Here is a 19,235-nt window from a genome sequence, read left to right as displayed (position 1 = left end):
ATTGATTAATACTAATTTGTAGAGACTTTTTTGATGACAAAGATAAGTACTATTACTTAACAGTGAATGAAGACCTTAACATTCATACTTTATACAGTTAGACTAGGTTTTAAGAGTTTTTGTGTTATAATAAAAAAAAAGTGTGAAATTTCAGTTTTGATCTTTTCCAGGAGTTGATGATGATTGGAACCAAGGAGACTCGGTTTCCTCTTCACGCTGTTTGTCTGTTGTGTGCTGGTTTGTTGTGTTTTGTCTAAGCTGTGGATCAAAGAACTTTCACTCTAAAGATACAGTTTTATACCAAACAAGTTTATTCTTTGGGTTGCTAGTCAAGTGTGTAATTATTATTATTTTTTAAATATGTGAGATTTCCATGTTTAAGTTCACATAATGTAATTTTTATGTTTCAATATGTACAGATGTTAATATCCACCCTTGTTGTGTAATCTAGAAGTAAATAAAATGTATAAGTTGTTTAAAATTACTTTTATTTAGCATGAGTTAACTACTGTTACCTGAAACCCAAATATAATAAACTGATCAAGACACTAAAGGAAGGTAAAGACAACAGACATCAAAACAAATTTGTGGAATTTTATTGCTGTGTGTTTAAATTTCATCAACAAACATCTGGATAGATAATATATAATATATATAACATACCTGTTATTTAAAGAATCGTGTATATAAAGGAATGAACTTAGTTTTAAAATGTATCCCTGTTAAAATAAATACTGCTGCTTTTAAGAAAAGGCACTTAACTTAGTTGAAGGAAACAAAGACACTAATAAATACGTTATAAATTCAGTGTGTGAATACAATACTTTAAAACTCATGTTCCCCAGAAAAATATGACAAACAACGATGGATAAAACTTTGTTTTTATTCAATATTAACTAATGTTTGGTTTATCAATATCTAACCCATCTACTTAGATTTAAAACTACCTGTCACAATTTGTGCAACAAATTTATTTATGTTTCATTTCCTACCTGTTTAACTATTCTATAGCACAAATTGCTATTGACATATAACTTATTATCTTGTAAAAAAAACAGAACATAAACATACTGTGTACATGTAGAGATAAAACAGGCAATATGATTATGTGATGTTTTTTGTTCAGTAATTCATAAAGACAATGTTAAACCCTAAGAAACCAAGTAAATAAATGGCTTTACCATTTTCACTACTAAATGTAAATGTCTGGATATACTCTAAGGTTGTGTCAAAACTTCTGATAACCATTTTAACTAAAACTTCTATGCTTTTAACTGAAGGAAAATATAATGCTAGAGTGTAGTACAAGTTAAGCTATCATTACTTGTGTAGTTCTTAAAACATTGTTAGAACTAATTCATGTCATTTCTACTCTTGAAAACTATCCAGGCAGCTCTAGTGAAGCATCTTGTTCTACCACTGGTAACATTCTACTAGACCTGAAACCAAGAGAAATGTTTGGTAATCGTACAACATACACAGTTACTGGAACCAATATCTGGATGTCAAATGTAATAAAATTAGTAGAGAATGAACTGACTTGTTCTTATCTGTATTAAACTAAACAATGACTTGGGTTTTGAGGTTTCTCAAAGAATCTTTTACAGAGAGAACTATAGATGGATTATAAGTGTTAAGATCAGGGTGTGTCCAAAACGTTTTCAAAAGAGAAAATAAAATCCTGTACTAATGAGGTATAAGACAATTTTAAAGTAATATATAATTTTGGAAATCTCAGAAGTTAACCACTAAACATGATGGTAGTACACTCTTGGGATCTTATCTGAAATCAGTCTAAAATATTACAAGAATCTGATAGAAACAAATCAGAGATTAAATGTACAACCAAAACTGCAAAAAAAAGTATCTACAGAAATGTGTGTATAAATTACTCTTTAATTTTTTATAAAGACTGCTTCAGTTCTCACAATTTTGATTTATACAGGTGTGGAGAAAACAATAACAATCAGTAAAAACAACCACCTTTTCAAGCCATAAGACAGTCAATCTAAATACTTTAACATTCACTCCAGAAGGAGTAGCTTAAATCTAATCTAAATGTGCTTATTTGCACTTAAAACAAAAGTACAATAAAACAATGGATAAATCATAATGAAGTTAGTCTAACATTTGCATGTGCTACATCTTTGTTCTGAAGCAGGGTAAATAAAAAAAAAAACTTTCTTTCTAAGAGGATCAAATTATGGATTGTCCTATTTATATTTTACAAAACAGATACACAATTCATTGTAATTAGATAAACTGTGTATCTTACACTGAATTTACAAATTCATTCTTTCTTTTTAAATCCCTTAAAGTATTTTTAAGTTAAAATAACAAGTTAAGCAATGTTTCATAAAGTTAAATATTTGATAACACTGTATATAAAAAGATGCTATCATTACTAATATTCAGTTGATAATTTCACTGTGAGACCTAGAAGAAAACATTAATGATCCAGTTTTGTTATTTTTATTTATTTGCTTTATGAAAGCTTAAACAATTTTTTTATTTCATCATCATAATTAAATGTTTTTCTTACCATCAGTTCTTAAAAAATCAACTGATTATTTTCCATTTAATATTCAACAGCTAGATAATATAGACTTCAAGTTGTATAGTCTTACACAAGCATCACGGACTCTACATTCCCAGTTCTACTGCAACCACTTCTTAATATACATTACAACACTTCACTAATTTTTACTATTTTCTTAGTCAATTTAACAAGTTTTATGATAATACCATCACTGAACATTTAAAGAATCTTCTACAGATGCAAGTCTCACAGAAATCTGTTTAAACTGCAGGGGTGACAATATCAAATTATCTAGAATATATTGAGTATTTTTTATAAGTAGTAATAACATCAGGATAAATTTCTATTAAACAGTAAAATATTTGTACTCGGTGTGGAGAATATACCCAGGTATAATATATAAACTGACTGAAGAGCCTGTCTAATCATTCTGTATAATATGTAAACTGATTAAAGGGTCTGTTTATCATTTCTGTATAATATGTAAACTGATTAAAGGGTCTGTTTATCATTTCTGTATAATATGTAAACTGATTAAAGGGTCTGTTTATCATTTCTGTATAATATGTAAACTGATTAAAGGGCCTGTTTATCATTCTGTATAATATGTAAACTGATTAAAGGGTCTGTTTATCATTTCTGTATAATATGTAAACTGATTAAAGGGCCTGTTTATCATTCTGTATAATATGTAAACTGACTGGAGGGCCTGTTTATCATTATGCATAATATGCAAACTGATTGAAGGGGCTGTTTATCATTCTGCATAATATGTAAATTGATTGAATAGCCTTTCTATCATTCTGTATAATATTTAAAATGATTGAAGGGCCTGTTTATCATTCTGTATAATACACTGCTGGCCACAATCTTATGGCCAATGAATATAAAGAAATATGCATTTTTCTTTGTTAAAATCAACAACTTATTTGAGTAGAGTTACAAGAGATGAAAGTAAGAAAAGGGAAAATAAAAACTTTTATAGCATCTAATAAGGAAAATGCAAACATTATGAAATTAACCTAAATACTAGCTGGTCAAAAATTTAAGACCATACTGAAACAAAGCGTTAATTGGTAAACATGTAATGAAATTAAGTAATTTGTGTTCAAGCATTAGTGTTGTCAACATCTCCTACTGACATCTCCTGTGTTACATTGGGTAAGATCATGGCAAAGGCTAAAAGTTGACAGAGTTTGAACGTGGCAGAATTGTCGAGCTGCAAAATGAGGTCTCTCTCAATGTGCCATCACTTGTGAGATCAGGCATAGTAAAACTGCTGTTGCAAATTTCTTAAAAGACCCTAGGGTAATGGGCGATAATTTCAAGTGGTCGGCACAAGAAACTTTGCTGGCATTGAGCAGGAGGATTTGACAGGTTGTCCGCAAGACACCAGCTGATCGTCGAACCAGATTAAGGCCCTTATGGATGCATAATGTAGCTCAAAACAATAAGATAGCACCTGAGAGAGAAGGCTTTAAAACCACAAACTTCTTCAAAGGCCAAACCTCCTTCCATACCACAAAACAGCTTGGTTACACTTTCTTGAGAAGCAGCAAACTAGAAAAGTAGGCAAAGGTTTTGTTCTCTGATGAGAATGAGAAAAGCTGACCTGGATGGTCCAGATGGCTTCCAACGTTACTGGGACGATAAGGATATCTCACAGGAGACACTTTCTACATGACACAGTGGAGGAAGATCCATTATGATCTGGGGTGCTTTCTCCTTCCATGGAATAATGGAGCTTCAGGTTATACAGGGGCATCAAACATCAGCTGGCTACATTGGCATGTTGGAGAGAGCATCCTTATTGACTGAAGGCCCTCGCTTGTGTGGAAATGACTGGATCTTTTAGCAGGACAACACTGCAATCCACAATGCCTGCAGGACAAAGGACCTTTTCATGGCAAATAATGTGATTCTTTTGGACCATTCAGCGTGTTTGCCCGAACTGAACCCCATTGAAAATGTTTGGGGATGGATGGCAAGGAAATCTATAGAAATGGGCGCCAGTTCCAAATGCTTATATCGAACATGCAAAAGCAAATGTATGAAGTTATTCATAATGATGGCCATGCAACTCACTACTCTTGTTGGGCATTTCCTACCCTGTTTAGGACTTCTTTTGGTATAGTCTTAAACTTTTAACCAGCTAGTATTTAGGCTAATCTCATAGTGTTCGCATTTTCCCTATTAAATGCTAAAACGTTTATTTTATTTTCCCTTTTCTTATTTTCATCTTTGAAGCTCTACTCAAATGAATGGTTGAGTCTAATAATGCAAAATGCAATTTTTTCCTTATGTTCATTGGCCTTAAGATTTTGTCCAGCACTGTCTGTAAATTGATTGAAGGGTCTGTTTTAACATTCTGTATAATACATAAACTGATTGAAGGGCCTGTTTATCATTCTGTATAATACATAAACTGATTGAAGGGCCTGTTTATCATTCTGTATATATATATATTCTGATTCAAGGGTCTCTTTTAATATTCTGTATAATACATAAACTGATTGAAGGGCCTGTTTATCATTCTGTATATATATATTCAGATTCAAGGGCCTGTGTTAATATTGTCTGATACATAAACTGATTGAAGGGACTGTTTATCATTCTGTATATATATATATTCAGATTCAAGGGCCTGTGTTAATATTGTCTGATACATAAACTGATTGAAGGGACTGTTTATCATTCTGTATATATATATATTCAGATTCAAGGGCCTGTGTTAATATTGTCTGGTACATAAACTGATTGAAGGGACTGTTTTACCATTCTGAAACATGAATGATTATTCAGAATTTTAATACTTAGATTCTAATCCATAAATAATGCATTTATCTCAAATGTGAATTAAACTAAAATCACCTGTGACATTTACAAGTGAGGGTTAATGGGTATAACATGACAGCATGGTGAAGACTTTCCAAAGTGAAGGTGACATTTACAAGTGAGGGTTAATGGGTATAACATGACAGCATGGTGAAGACTTTCCAAAGTGAAAAAGATACATAAGCAGAGATAAAGAAACATATTTATTAAAGTTGATAAAGGAACTTTAACAAACAAAAAAATCTTTTGAGACTAAAAGTATGGTTTATTAAATACTCTAACTTAAATCCAGGCAACAATCAAGGAAGATGGATAGTGTGTGTCGAAAACTGCATTTGCGTTTTCTTTCACATGCACACACACACATCCCTTAACAAGTTAACAACCACATAATACCCAACAAGACACATCTTTATACTTAAACCTTACATGTAAAATAATGTTACATAAATTACCTAATGTTCCCTGTTTCCATTAAATTAAAAAAGATACTCTTACAGATACTAGATGTACTGGGATTCATTAGAAGGTAAAACATAAACATTATCATCCACACATGATGGGAGACAATAACTAGTACAGACATGTGATAGTGGAAGTAAACTGTACAGGACTGTCACAATAAGTAATCTACACAGGATGGGAGACAATAACTAGTACAGACATGTGATAGTGGAAGTAAACTGTACAGGACTGTCACAATAAGTAATCTACACAGGATGGGAGACAATAACTAGTACAGACATGTGATAGTGGAAGTAAACTGTACAGGACTATCACAATAAGTAATCTACACAGGATGGGAGACAATAACTAGTACAGACATGTGATAGTGGAAGTAAACTGTACAGGACTGTCACAATAAGTAATCTACACAGGATGGAAGACAATAACTAGTACAGACATGTGATAGTGGAAGTAAACTGTACAGGACTATCACAATAAGTAATCTACACAGGATGGGAGACAATAACTAGTACAGACATGTGATAGTGGAAGTAAACTGTACAGGACTGTCACAATAAGTAATCTACACAGGATGGGGAGACAATAACTAGTACAGACATGTGATAGTGGAAGTAAACTGTACAGGACTATCACAATAAGTAATCTACACAGGATGGGAGACAATAACTAGTACAGACATGTGATAGTGGAAGTAAACTGTACAGGACTGTCACAATAAGTAATCTACACAGGATGGGAGACAATAACTAGTACAGACATGTGATAGTGGAAGTAAACTATACAGGACTGTCACAATAAGTAATCTACATAGGATGGGAGACAATAACTAGTACAGACATGTGATAGTGGAAGTAAACTGTACAGGACTGTCACAATAAGTAATCTACACAGGATGAGGAGACACACGTACACATTATTAGAAGTGGGTCCAGAAGTAAGTAGTTTCTTCAAGTTGGTCCATGTTACAAGTAGTTCATATAGATCGGTACGATTGTGGTATACAGTTTCAACAAGTGGGTCAGTGTAAGTAGTTCATACATTCTCGATGAAGTTGACATATGATGTTATGTTTTTAAACAAGTTCCAAAGCTTGAATGGTTTTGAACAGTTCACTATTTTTCAGGAGAATAAGGGGTTATATTTAATGTGTAATGAAATACGTAGGAACGGATGTCAGCATAACGTAAACTGGTTGTGAAATACAAGTTTTTCTTGAGAACTAGCCAATGATAACCGAGAGTTGTTAGTGACTAAGTTTAATTTGTGCCAAAGAGGTATGTAATGAAGATAAAAGACTTATATGTGATAATCGTTATAAAAATATTTAACTAATTTATATAATGATAAAATTAAATAAACATGAAAACTGAAATAACTCCAAATGGGGGTGGAAAATATAAATATAATAATGTGGCACAATATATAGTAAACCATGCTAATATATAGTAATTAATACCAATGTAGAGATATTTCAGCAATAATAATATTAATAATTGTCATTATGAATTTACATTTGAAAATATTTTAAAGTAACATAATGTTAAGGGATAATACTGTTAATGTCATTTGGCATTACAGTATATAACAATATCCAGTAAACTTCAAGTTCCATGTTTCTATTAGATGTACAATTTATCTCAGTTTAATGTCTTAAAGAAAGGTATGTTAAAGTGTTTTGTGACTGGAAGTTGTTTATTTTTATTGTTGTTCTGTGGTTATTGAAATGTTCTCATATAATTGTTTTGGTTTGACCTATATAATGGTTTGATTGTTTTTTAATTTCGAGCAAAGCTACACGAGGGCTATCTGCTCTAGCTGTCCCTCATCTAGCAGTGTAAGACAAGAGGGAAGGCAGCTAGTCATCACCACCCAATGCCAACTCTTTTACCAATGAATAGTGGGATTAACTATCACATTATAATGCCCACACAACTGAAAGGGTGAGCATGTTTGGTGTGAGGGGGATTCAAACCCGTGAGCCTCAGATTACAAGTCGAACATCTTAACACACCTGGCCATGCGGGCACCCTACCTAATGTAAGTTGCATTTTGGCACTGGATTTAGTGAATAACATTTATTGTACAGCAGTTTATGGCTTTATCAATTTTTTGGCTGTTTTCATCTGAAAATTTGTTCACTTTCTGCATGAGCTTACAGGTTTGGCATCACTTGCTATCATAAGATGACCTCCACCTGGTGTTGAATTTAGAAGGAAGTGTTAATGTATAGTTCTATTTTTTCTGAAAGAAACAACAGGAACTTTGGTAAAAAGTGATTTTTATCAATCATTAATCTGAAGAAGGTTAAAACTGTTTCTTTAGTATAAAGGTAGGTTTTTAAGTTTTGGATGATTGGTGATAACCAGTGAAACACGAAAATTGTTTTTAGGTAATTATTTCAATGCAGATTCATGTGGTAACTTGTTAACTTTGTCCAGTTGTTGAGCGACAGTGTTTTGTTTGTAACCTCTTTCAGTCATAGTCTGTTTCAAAGAATTAATGTGATGGTCACATTTATTACCATCAGAGCATATCTTCTTTAATCTAATGCTTGGTTGAATGTGATATTGCATTTGATGTGTGGAGGGTGACAGCTTTAATTATGCAAATACTATATTTTATCCATCTTTTAAGGTTAGGTTTACATCCAAGAAATTTTTGGGTAGAGGAGTAATCTAGAGTACATTTAATAGAACTGTGGGAGGTGTTAACATGTCTATTAACAATAATGAATCTTCATGCCCTACACAAATGAAACAAAAACCATCAATGTTGTGTCTCCAAAATATTGGTTTGTCTCTGCAGCTTTCCATCACTTTCATCTCGTCTCCCATAATAATGTTGGCATAGTTTAGTACCCATTGCTGTGTCTTTTATTTAAATATAGAATTCATTATTAAATTCAAAACTGTTAAAAGTATAAGTAACAGTTAAGTCTGTAATAATTTGAGTATTGGGTTTGTCTAGTTTTAGCAGAGAAGATTCTAGGTATTTTTAGGCCTTCATTATGGGGGATGTTTGTGTGGAGAGAAAACACCCATAACACAGAGAATAGTGTTTGGAGGAAGTTTTCCTTTACTCTTAATGTTAGATACAATGTTGAGAAAATGTGTTGGGTCTTTAATATACAATTTAACATGTGTGAGGTTATCTTTGATGTGGTGATCAACATAAGCAGGTAAGTAGGCTTACTGCCGCTAGAAATAAGAGAAAAACCCGGATTGTTGGATTTAAGCATTTTTGGTAAGACGTAAAAGTGACCTGGAACTGGGTACTTAAGTGAAAGTAACTGTAACGTTTCACGGCTGATGTGTTGACTTTTCTGTAAATTACACAGCATATCTTCCGTAATTTTAACAAACTCTAGTGTGGGTCCAAATCTACTTATTTATAGTAGATTGTGGTTTTCTTGATATAGTCAGATTTATTAATTATCAAATTTGTGTGAGGAATAATGTTGAAATGCAGTCTTAAGTGTATTTTCAAATACATGTCAAATACACTATCAATCCATTGTGGGATTTGTTGCAATGTGCAATACAATTAAGACTATTAATTTAAGGAAACAAAAGCTGTGCAGATGAAAAACAAAAAGTTTGTTTACAACAGCAGGCCTATGGAAATAATAATATCTGTTTTTTTAATGCATGTTATCAATTAATAAAAATGTACTAACACACACACGTACTAAGTTACAAGGTAAAAAGAATTAAATGAAACAGGTTTAACAACAAGACATCTCGAACACTATATCTTCAACAATGTCTGAGAAGTTACTCAAACATAATTAATTTCATTAAACCTGCATGATGGAACATTTATTAGCTAGGTTATTCTTTTATTTAATGTTAATACTTGATAGCTAACAATTACAGCTTTTGGTTATTTTTGTCCGTGAGAATAATTATAAATACAAACAACAGACATTAGTAATTGTAATACAATATTTTTTAATAAACTGCATCACCAAATGCATCTGTATCAAATATTAAACCTATCTACAAGAAGCTACAAATGTTTTCAAAGCAAATTCTGTCAGCATCACATCAGTGTGATGCAGCAGATTAATAAACTGAACCATCTGTAACAAACAACATATCTATCTATCTATGTAAGTAAAAGAATTATAGTCCTTATAATCACAAATACCATCAGAGTTTACTAAAGTCATACATCTCTTGCTTCATTCTTCCCATTAACAGTTGTTCAGAACAGTACCAAAAATACTCCAAACAGTTTATCTAACCTGAATACCAAAGAATCAGCACCAGGACCCTACTGGGGATCTCAGAGAGGACCTGAAGCTTGTCTCTGGGTAGACTGATAAAGCTGCATAGATGGTCGATTCTGGTGTCTACTCCTGTCTATAGTCCTTCCTTGGTTATTGTCACTTCCATGGGGAGTCTGCTTCACCACGGGTTTGGACCCCCTCTCTTAAACACAATAGTACCCATAAAGTTGAAGTGAACCATTTCATCACCAGAAAAGGCAGGTGGACAGTTTGAGCCAGAGGGTGTTTGACCTACAGTAGGCTGGTGGTAATTCTGTAAAAAACATTATCAAATACTTAGTACATCTATAGTACAGTATCAAAACACACAAACATATACCTTGACACATTTTACTGTGTAAATAATAAAACATTAGACCTCTCTCGGGTATGTTACTGGTACTGATATTAACAAAATTATCTATTACCTTAACTGATCAACAATTTCAAGTAAACCTGAGATATCTCGTGAGTTTTCATTCTTAGGTACTCAATAAATTTTTCTAAATTTAAGGTACAAAAAACTCCTTTTGCTGCTGATTGTTTTTAAAAGTACTGAATTTTCTACAGTTATATAAAACATGTAAGAATCACAATATTTTATATTTATTAATGTTATATAAAACATGTAAGAATCACAATATTTTATATTTATTAATGTTATATAAAACGTAAGAATCACAATATTTTATATTTATTAATGTTATATAAAACATGTAAGAATCATAATATTTTATATTTATTAACGTTATATAAAACATGTAAGAATCACAATATTTTATATTTATTGACAGAACAAACTTTATCTGTATTAGTACAAGGTTTAGAAATATCTGTTTATCCAACAATTAATGACAGAACAACAAACTTTATCTATACTAGTACAAGGTTTACAAATATCTGTTTATCCAACAATTAATGACAGAACAACAAACTTTATCTATACTAGTACAAGGTTTAGAAATATCTGTTTATCCAACAATTAATGACAGAACAAACATTATCTATATTAGTACAAGGTTTAGAAATATCTGTTTATCCAACAATCAATGACAGAACAAACTTTATCTATACTAGTACAAGGTTTAGAAATATCTGTTTATCCAACAATTAATGACAGAACAACAAACTTTATCTATACTAGTACAAGGTTTAGAAATATCTGTTTATCCAACAATTAATGACAGAACAACAAACTTTATCTATATTAGTACAGGGTTTAGAAATATCTGTTTATCCAACAATTAATGACAGAACAACAAACTTTATCTATATTAGTACAAGGTTTAGAAATATCTGTTTATCCAACAATTAATGACAGAACAAACTTTATCTATATTAGTACAAGGTTTAGAAATATCTGTTTATCCAACAATTAATGACAGAACAACAAACTTTATCTATACTAGTACAAGGTTTAGAAATATCTGTTTATCCAACAATTAATGACAGAACAAACATTATCTATATTAGTACAAGGTTTAGAAATATCTGTTTATCCAACAATTAATGACAGAACAACAAACTTTATCTATACTAGTACAAGGTTTAGAAATATCTGTTTATCCAACAATTAATGACAGAACAACAAACTTTATCTATACTAGTACAAGGTTTAGAAATATCTGTTTATCCAACAATTAATGACAGAACAACAAACTTTATCTATACTAGTACAAGGTTTAGAAATATCTGTTTATCCAACAATTAATGACAGAACAACAAACTTTATCTATACTAGTACAAGGTTTAGAAATATCTGTTTATCCAACAATTAATGACAGAACAACAAACTTTATCTATACTAGTACAAGGTTTAGAAATATCTGTTTATCCAACAATTAATGACAGAACAACAAACTTTATCTATACTAGTACAAGGTTTAGAAATATCTGTTTATCCAACAATTAATGACAGAACAACAAACTTTATCTATACTAGTACAAGGTTTAGAAATATCTGTTCATCCAACAATTAATGACAGAACAACAAACTTTATCTATACTAGTACAAGGTTTAGAAATATCTGTTTATCCAACAATTAATGACAGAACAACAAACTTTATCTATACTAGTACAAGGTTTAGAAATATCTGTTTATCCAACAATTGACAGAACAACAAACTTTATCTATATTAGTACAAGGTTTAGAAATATCTGTTTATCCAACAATTAATGACAGAACAACAAACTTTATCTATACTAGTACAAGGTTTAGAAATATCTGTTTATCCAACAATTAATGACAGAACAACAAACTTTATCTATACTAGTACAAGGTTTAGAAATATCTGTTCATCCAACAATTAATGACAGAACAACAAACTTTATCTATACTAGTACAAGGTTTAGAAATATCTGTTTATCCAACAATTAATGACAGAACAACAAACTTTATCTATACTAGTACAAGGTTTAGAAATATCTGTTTATCCAACAACTAATGAGAGAACAACAAACTTTATCTATACTAGTACAAGGTTTAGAAATATCTGTTTATCCAACAATTAATGACAGAACAACAAACTTTATCTATACTAGTACAAGGTTTAGAAATATCTGTTTATCCAACAACTAATGATAGAACAACAAACTTTATCTATATTAGTACAAGGTTTAGAAATATCTGTTTATCCAACAATTAATGACAGAACAACAAACTTTATCTATACTAGTACAAGGTTTAGAAATATCTGTTTATCCAACAACTAATGATAGAACAACAAACTTTATCTATATTAGTACAAGGTTTAGAAATATCTGTTTATCCAACAATTAATGACAGAACAACAAACTTTATCTATATTAGTACAAGGTTTAGAAATATCTGTTTATCCAACAATTAATGACAGAACAACAAACTTTATCTATACTAGTACAAGATTTAGAAATATCTGTTTATCCAACAATTAATGACAGAACAACAAATTTTATCTATACAAGATTTAGCATGATGACACTTAAGTGGTGAAAATCTAATATTCACAAGTTTTACTAGGATGTGTATCAAATAAACTTAGTTAAATATTTATCTCTTTAGATACTGGTTATGTGTCACCAATATAATTTGAGTTACTGCTTCTTACAGTACAAGTTTTTTGGAATATCACAATAAACATTTGCTTTTATTTGAAAATTTCAAGTTTTTTTTAAATAAAAAGTTCAGTTTTATGTATCCATCAGTTTAAACTTCAATGGAATTAATTAATATATTTATCTTGAAATTTTAAGTTGTGACCACTTTCAGTTAGAAATCATAAAAAAATTGTGTGGAAACTTATAGAGATTTATTATCTTCTACAACTTAACATGTCATCGATGCAGACTGTGTAACAATAATTTTGTTTAAAATAAGACAAAACTATAAAACCATATAAACTGAGCACTTTTGAAAGGTAGTCCTTTCTTATTTAGGGATAACTGGAAATAGTTTACTAACAACATTCTTGGTGAAAATCACTTTATATACATATATAATTATTATTATAATAAACTGTAAGTTATTTTATTTATGTGCATCGTTAAATATGCTACGTTCACAATAATGTTTACACAATAAATATTCTAATCACACGAACATTTTGTTTTCACCTATCACACTCTGTAAGCGTAACAAGGCTTACCTGACATCTTATCACTGAAGAAAATTTCCATAGCAAGTATAATTTAATATAACACCTCTAGGAACAAACAGAAACCACTAAGTAAACTATAAAAGTTTGTAGTTCTTTAGTTCATTCCTAAGTCTTCTGAACTTCCTCCTATATTCCATTATTATTTTCACCGAGTTAGGCCTAGGCCCTGTCACTTTCTCAAAAAAACAAATTACTCCTCACATCACTTCATTCACATTAAACTGATGTGCATAGCTTATAGCCTGCTCTATTCAACAGTATTTATCCTCTGCCTGTAGTTCTTTTGAAAACTGAGTTACATAAATAGTCTGTTAATCACATGCTGTGAGGTCAGAAAAGAAGCGAACCAAGAGGCCTGGTTAATGAAACCAGAAAGAGAGAAATAAAACCACCTGAGAAACAAAATATTTATAATCATATTCTCGAAAAATCACAGGCTCTTAGCAAATATAAAGAAAATCATTGTATACTTTAAATAATTGAGTGGATAATTTTATAACTGATGTGGGTATCATCACACAAGCTGTTGTATATAAATATTATAATAATTTTCTATGAATGGTGGCCATCATAAATTAATGCTGCTACCTACAACATTCCTACTCTTTAAGGGTTAAAACCATTATAGTAAAAAATATGGCAGTATGACTGAAACTATTCAACTATTTCTGTACAAAAAAATTCATTTTTAATTCAGCTAAAATCCAAGCTACAATAAACAACAAATATTCTTTAAGGTGATAGAAATACTGCCAGGAAGGTGATAACACTTATACATCACTTTAATTGTAAGTAACTTCAAAATGGAGTGGCAACAAACTTCAACCAGTGAAAAGGAAGATATTTCAGTTAATAAATGTAAAGGTTGAGATGCTGTTATTAATATTTACTAATACATCTCCAGGCCACTAGAGAACATTCTTACAACTTCATTTACAAGACATGCTTTAACTCCATGCAAAGATTAAGTACTGTCACAGGTTAACCTGAAAAACAATAAATAAACTTTTCCAACACACCAAGAAGCAGTGGAAACTGTCATCTTCATAATTCTGTCAATTTATCAATAAAATACAAAACAAGCTTTGATGAACATGCTTCTACCATTAATGTACTTCAGATAAACATATGTTTGACCACTGTCTTGTAGTTGTACATCACAAAGACACTAGAGAAACTTCAGTTCACATTATACATTACTAGCTCATTTCCAGTAGCAAGACTGTACAATAACTATATTTTCTTTGTTCTACCTTACCAAAAGAAAGCACTGTACTCATTACCAGAGGTCATCAGGTCAGGTTGGTTACAACATATTATCTATTACATTTTCTAACGTGTTAACAAAGGTTACGAGGCTAGGTTGGTTACAACATACATTAAATCCTTATTACATTTTCTAACATGTCACAAAGGTCATGAGGCCAGGTTGGTTACAACATACATTAAACCCTTATTAGATTTTCTAACATGTTAACAAAGGTCATGAGGCCAGGTTGGTTACAACATACATTAAACCCTAATTACATTTTCTAACATATTAACAAAGGTCAAGAGACCAGGTTGGTTACAACATCGTTAAATCCTTATTACATTTTCTAACATGTTAACAAAGGTCATAAGGCCAGGTTGATTACAACACACATTAAATCCTTATTACATTTTCTAACATGTTAACAAGGTTGGTTACAACATACATTAAACCCTTATTACATTTTCTAACATGTTAACAAAAGTTGGTTACAACATACATTAAATCCTTATTACATTTTCTAACATTTTAACAAAGGTTATGAGGCCAGGTTGGTTACAACATACATTATACCCTTATTACATTTTCTAACATGTTAACAAAGGTCATGAGGCCAGGTTGGTTACAAGATACATTAAACCCTTATTACATTTTCTAACATGTTAACAAGGTTGGTTACAACATACATTAAATCCTGATTACATTTTCTAACATTTTAACAAAGGTTATGAGGCCAGGTTGGTTACAACATACATTAAACCCTTATTACATTTTCTAACATGTTAACAAAGGTCATGAGGCCAGGTTGGTTACAAGATACATTAAACCCATATTACATTTTCTAACATGTTAACAAAGGTCATGAGGCCAGGTTGATTACAACATACATTAAACCCTAATTACATTTTCTAACATGTTAACAAGGTCAAGAGACCAGGTTGGTTACAACATCACGTTAAACCCTTATTACATTTTCTAACATGTTAACAAAGGTCAAGAGACCAGGTTGGTTACAACATACATTAAATCCTTATTACATTTTCTAACATGTTAACAAGGTTCGAGGCTAGGTTGTTTACAACATACATTAAACCCTTATTACATTTTCTAACATGTTAAGAAGGTCATGAGGCCAGGTTGCTTACAACATATATTAAACCCTTATTACAATTTCTAACATGTTAACATAGGTTATGAGGCTAGGTTGGTTAAAACATACATTAAAAACCCTTATTACATTTTCTAACATGTTAACAAAGGTCATGAGACCAGGTTGGTTACAACAAACATTAAATCCTTATTACTTTTTCTAACATGTTAATAAAGGTCAAGAGACCAGGTTGGTTACAACATACATTAAATCCTTATTACATTTTCTTGTTTATTTACAAAGTGGCATGAACTCTTTCAGTGTACAAATAATTAAAATAAGTGATCAAAACATGGAACAATATTAAAACCACTTATGTTAAAGTTTAAAAAATTTGGATGAAATGTAGTGGTTAAATTTTTGAAAACTATGTTTAAAACCTTATGAACTCTGCTACACTGCATAACAAGAGTAAATTACAAACATTTATGACAATACATCTTCAAAATATTTGTAATCAAAATAAAGGTTGTGCTTAACTATCAATATGAAACATGACAAGGATTAAGGCAGATTTTCACTGTATGTTGCTGAGACTGCTTACCCAATCTGAAAGGCTAACTTGTTGTATATCACTTATTGTAACTTCTTCATAGTTGCCATAGTCAACAAACTGAACAACGCCGCGTGTAAGCATTATGTGCAACAGCATGTACCACAGCCCTATAAAACTGACAAAGTACAGACACTAGTTAGAAGTGACGACACTTAATAAAATAAGGTTTTGTAAAAATATTGTTAAAACTTGAGTTCATTAATAAAGTTTCATAAAAAATATTTTTCTTTAAATAAAAATGACATGTTAATAGTACAGTGTGTTTATAACAATCACATTACTGACATATTAATCGGTTATGACCACATCTAACAAACAATATGGGTCAAATAACTTAATCTACATATTATTTAAAAAGGTTAAAATTCCAAGAATTGAGATTATAATTAACAGGTTATAAAGAGGAATGCATTATAGTAAACATGTTATTATGAAGACGTCTATATTAGAGTTAACAGTTTATTATGAACAAGAGTAGATTATAGCTAATAGATTATTATGAAGAGAGCTGGATAATACATAACTGTTTATTATAAGCAACATTAGATTATAGTTAACAGGTTATTATGAATAGGACTGGATTATAGTTAACAGGCTATTATGAACAAGAGTAGATTATAGTTAACAGGTTATTATGAACAAGAGTAGATTATAGTTAACAGGTTATTATGAACAAGAGTAGATTATAGTTAACAGGTTGTTATGAAGAGGACTGGATTATAGTTAACAGGTTATTATGAACAAGAGTAAGTTATAGTTAACTGGTTATTATGAAGAGGACTGGATTACAATTAACAGATTATCATGAACAGGGTCATATTCTACGTAAGTTATTATGACCAGTGCTAGATTCTAGTTAACAAAACCATTGTAAACACATTTTTTATGGGATAATACTGGTATATACCAGTTAGTATACATTTCAGTGTTTCAGAAGTACTGTCAATGTAGAACTTGTACTTGCCATTGTTTCAGGAGTACTGTCAGTGCAGAACTTGTACGTGTCATTGTTTCAGGAGTACTGTCAGTGCAGAACTTTATGCGTGTCATTGTTTCAGGAGTACTGTCAGTGCAGAACTTTATGCGTGTCATTGTTTCAGGAGTACTGTCAGTGCAGAACTTATGCGTGTCATTGTTTCAGGAGTACTGTCAGTGCAGAACTTGTCGCGTGTCATTGTTTCAGGAGTACTGTCAGTGCAGAACTTGTACGTGTCATTGTTTCAGGAGTACTGTCAGTGCAGAACTTGTACGTGTCATTGCTTCAGGAGTACTGTCAGTGCAGAACTTGTACATGTCATTGCTTCAGGAGTACTGTCAGTGCAGAACTTGTACATGTCATTGTTTCAGGAGTACTGTCAGTGCATGACTTGTACATATTAGAATTTGTTATTATATCAGTTAACATAAAACTGTTTCTTTGAATACATGAAATTATATATGTAATGGTTTACATGTACAGCTACACCTTACATAGGTATGGTTTACATGTACAGCTACACCTTACATAAGTATGGCTTACATGTACAGCTACACCTTACATAAGTATGGTTTACATGTACAGCTACACCTTACATAAGTATGGTTTACAAATTACTAAGCTTAGCTCACCTTCCCATCTTCCCAGTATCTGGCTAAAACTTTCTCTCCCGACTGAGGTGGGATTGTTCCGGGTTGACTTTTTACACCATTAACAAAAGCTCTCTGGTTTGGTTCGGCACTGTTTGCCTCATGACGAAATGAACTTTTAGTACCCTTTCGTTCACTTTGTTTTGGGTTGTTTGTTTTGTTACTACTGGTGACATTTTCATTACTTTTCTTTGAGCTATTATCTGATATTTTATTTGAAGAATATTTGTCCTGCCCCCTGTTGTTAGAAGGGGAAGGCTGATTGTAAGGAGGTTTATTCCTGTATATTTCTTGCTGTTGTCCTGAATAACTATTTCTTTGGTTTGGATACCTAGTAGCTCCACTGTCCTTTCTCGGAAACTTCCTCTTATCACCGGATAATCCATCCTTTTGTGATCTTCCTGAATCTGGTCTGAACCTTTGCTGTTCACTGGATGTTGGTGAGTTGTTCTACATAACATATAATATATTATTTTCTTTGACAATTACCAAGTTGTGACTCAACTACTGTGAAACATTTATACAATAATCTCTTTCTCTTCCTATTGTCACAATTTATAACTAGTAACTTAGGCAGGCTGAAAGAGATCAGGTACATAAGGTTTATGACCATGTTTGATTTCAAGTATATTACCAGTAACATATTTATGTTTAATAGTCAGCTAACATAAACAGAAACACACCACACAGTAGTTTTAAAAAAATAATAAAAAGTCAGTAGAATCGCTTATCAGAAAATCCTGCTGTTGCTATGCTGGAAAAGGACCAATTCAACTGACCCAACACAATGGAAAACAAAACAAGATATCCACCTCAAATAAAGAATGATCAACTAAAATCAATAAAAACATGTTTTAATCCTACAAATACTAAACTAATAATGCAGATTTTCATTTTATTTAA

General features: G+C 31.4%; 2 long non-coding RNA genes across 2 annotated transcripts; one reads left to right on the top strand and one right to left on the bottom strand.

Annotated features, from left to right (window-relative positions):
• Nucleotides 1–220: 220 nt before the first annotated feature.
• On the top strand, nucleotides 221–1,535 carry LOC143230271 (uncharacterized). The gene is made up of 2 exons (XR_013016311.1): nucleotides 221–333; nucleotides 1,390–1,535. It is a non-coding gene; the product is annotated as an uncharacterized LOC143230271 (long non-coding RNA).
• Nucleotides 1,536–9,465: 7,930 nt separating this feature from the next.
• Nucleotides 9,466–18,454, bottom strand: LOC143230270 (uncharacterized). The gene is made up of 3 exons (XR_013016310.1): nucleotides 18,315–18,454; nucleotides 16,695–16,821; nucleotides 9,466–10,386 (listed from the first exon to the last, which is right to left on the bottom strand). It is a non-coding gene; the product is annotated as an uncharacterized LOC143230270 (long non-coding RNA).
• Nucleotides 18,455–19,235: the final 781 nt, after the last annotated feature.

This window comes from Tachypleus tridentatus, chromosome 10, assembly GCF_004210375.1.
Source record: "Tachypleus tridentatus isolate NWPU-2018 chromosome 10, ASM421037v1, whole genome shotgun sequence".
Taxonomy (NCBI): domain Eukaryota; kingdom Metazoa; phylum Arthropoda; class Merostomata; order Xiphosura; family Limulidae; genus Tachypleus; species Tachypleus tridentatus.
Note: the sequence above shows the minus strand (reverse complement) of the source record. Positions and strands in the feature narration are given on the sequence as shown.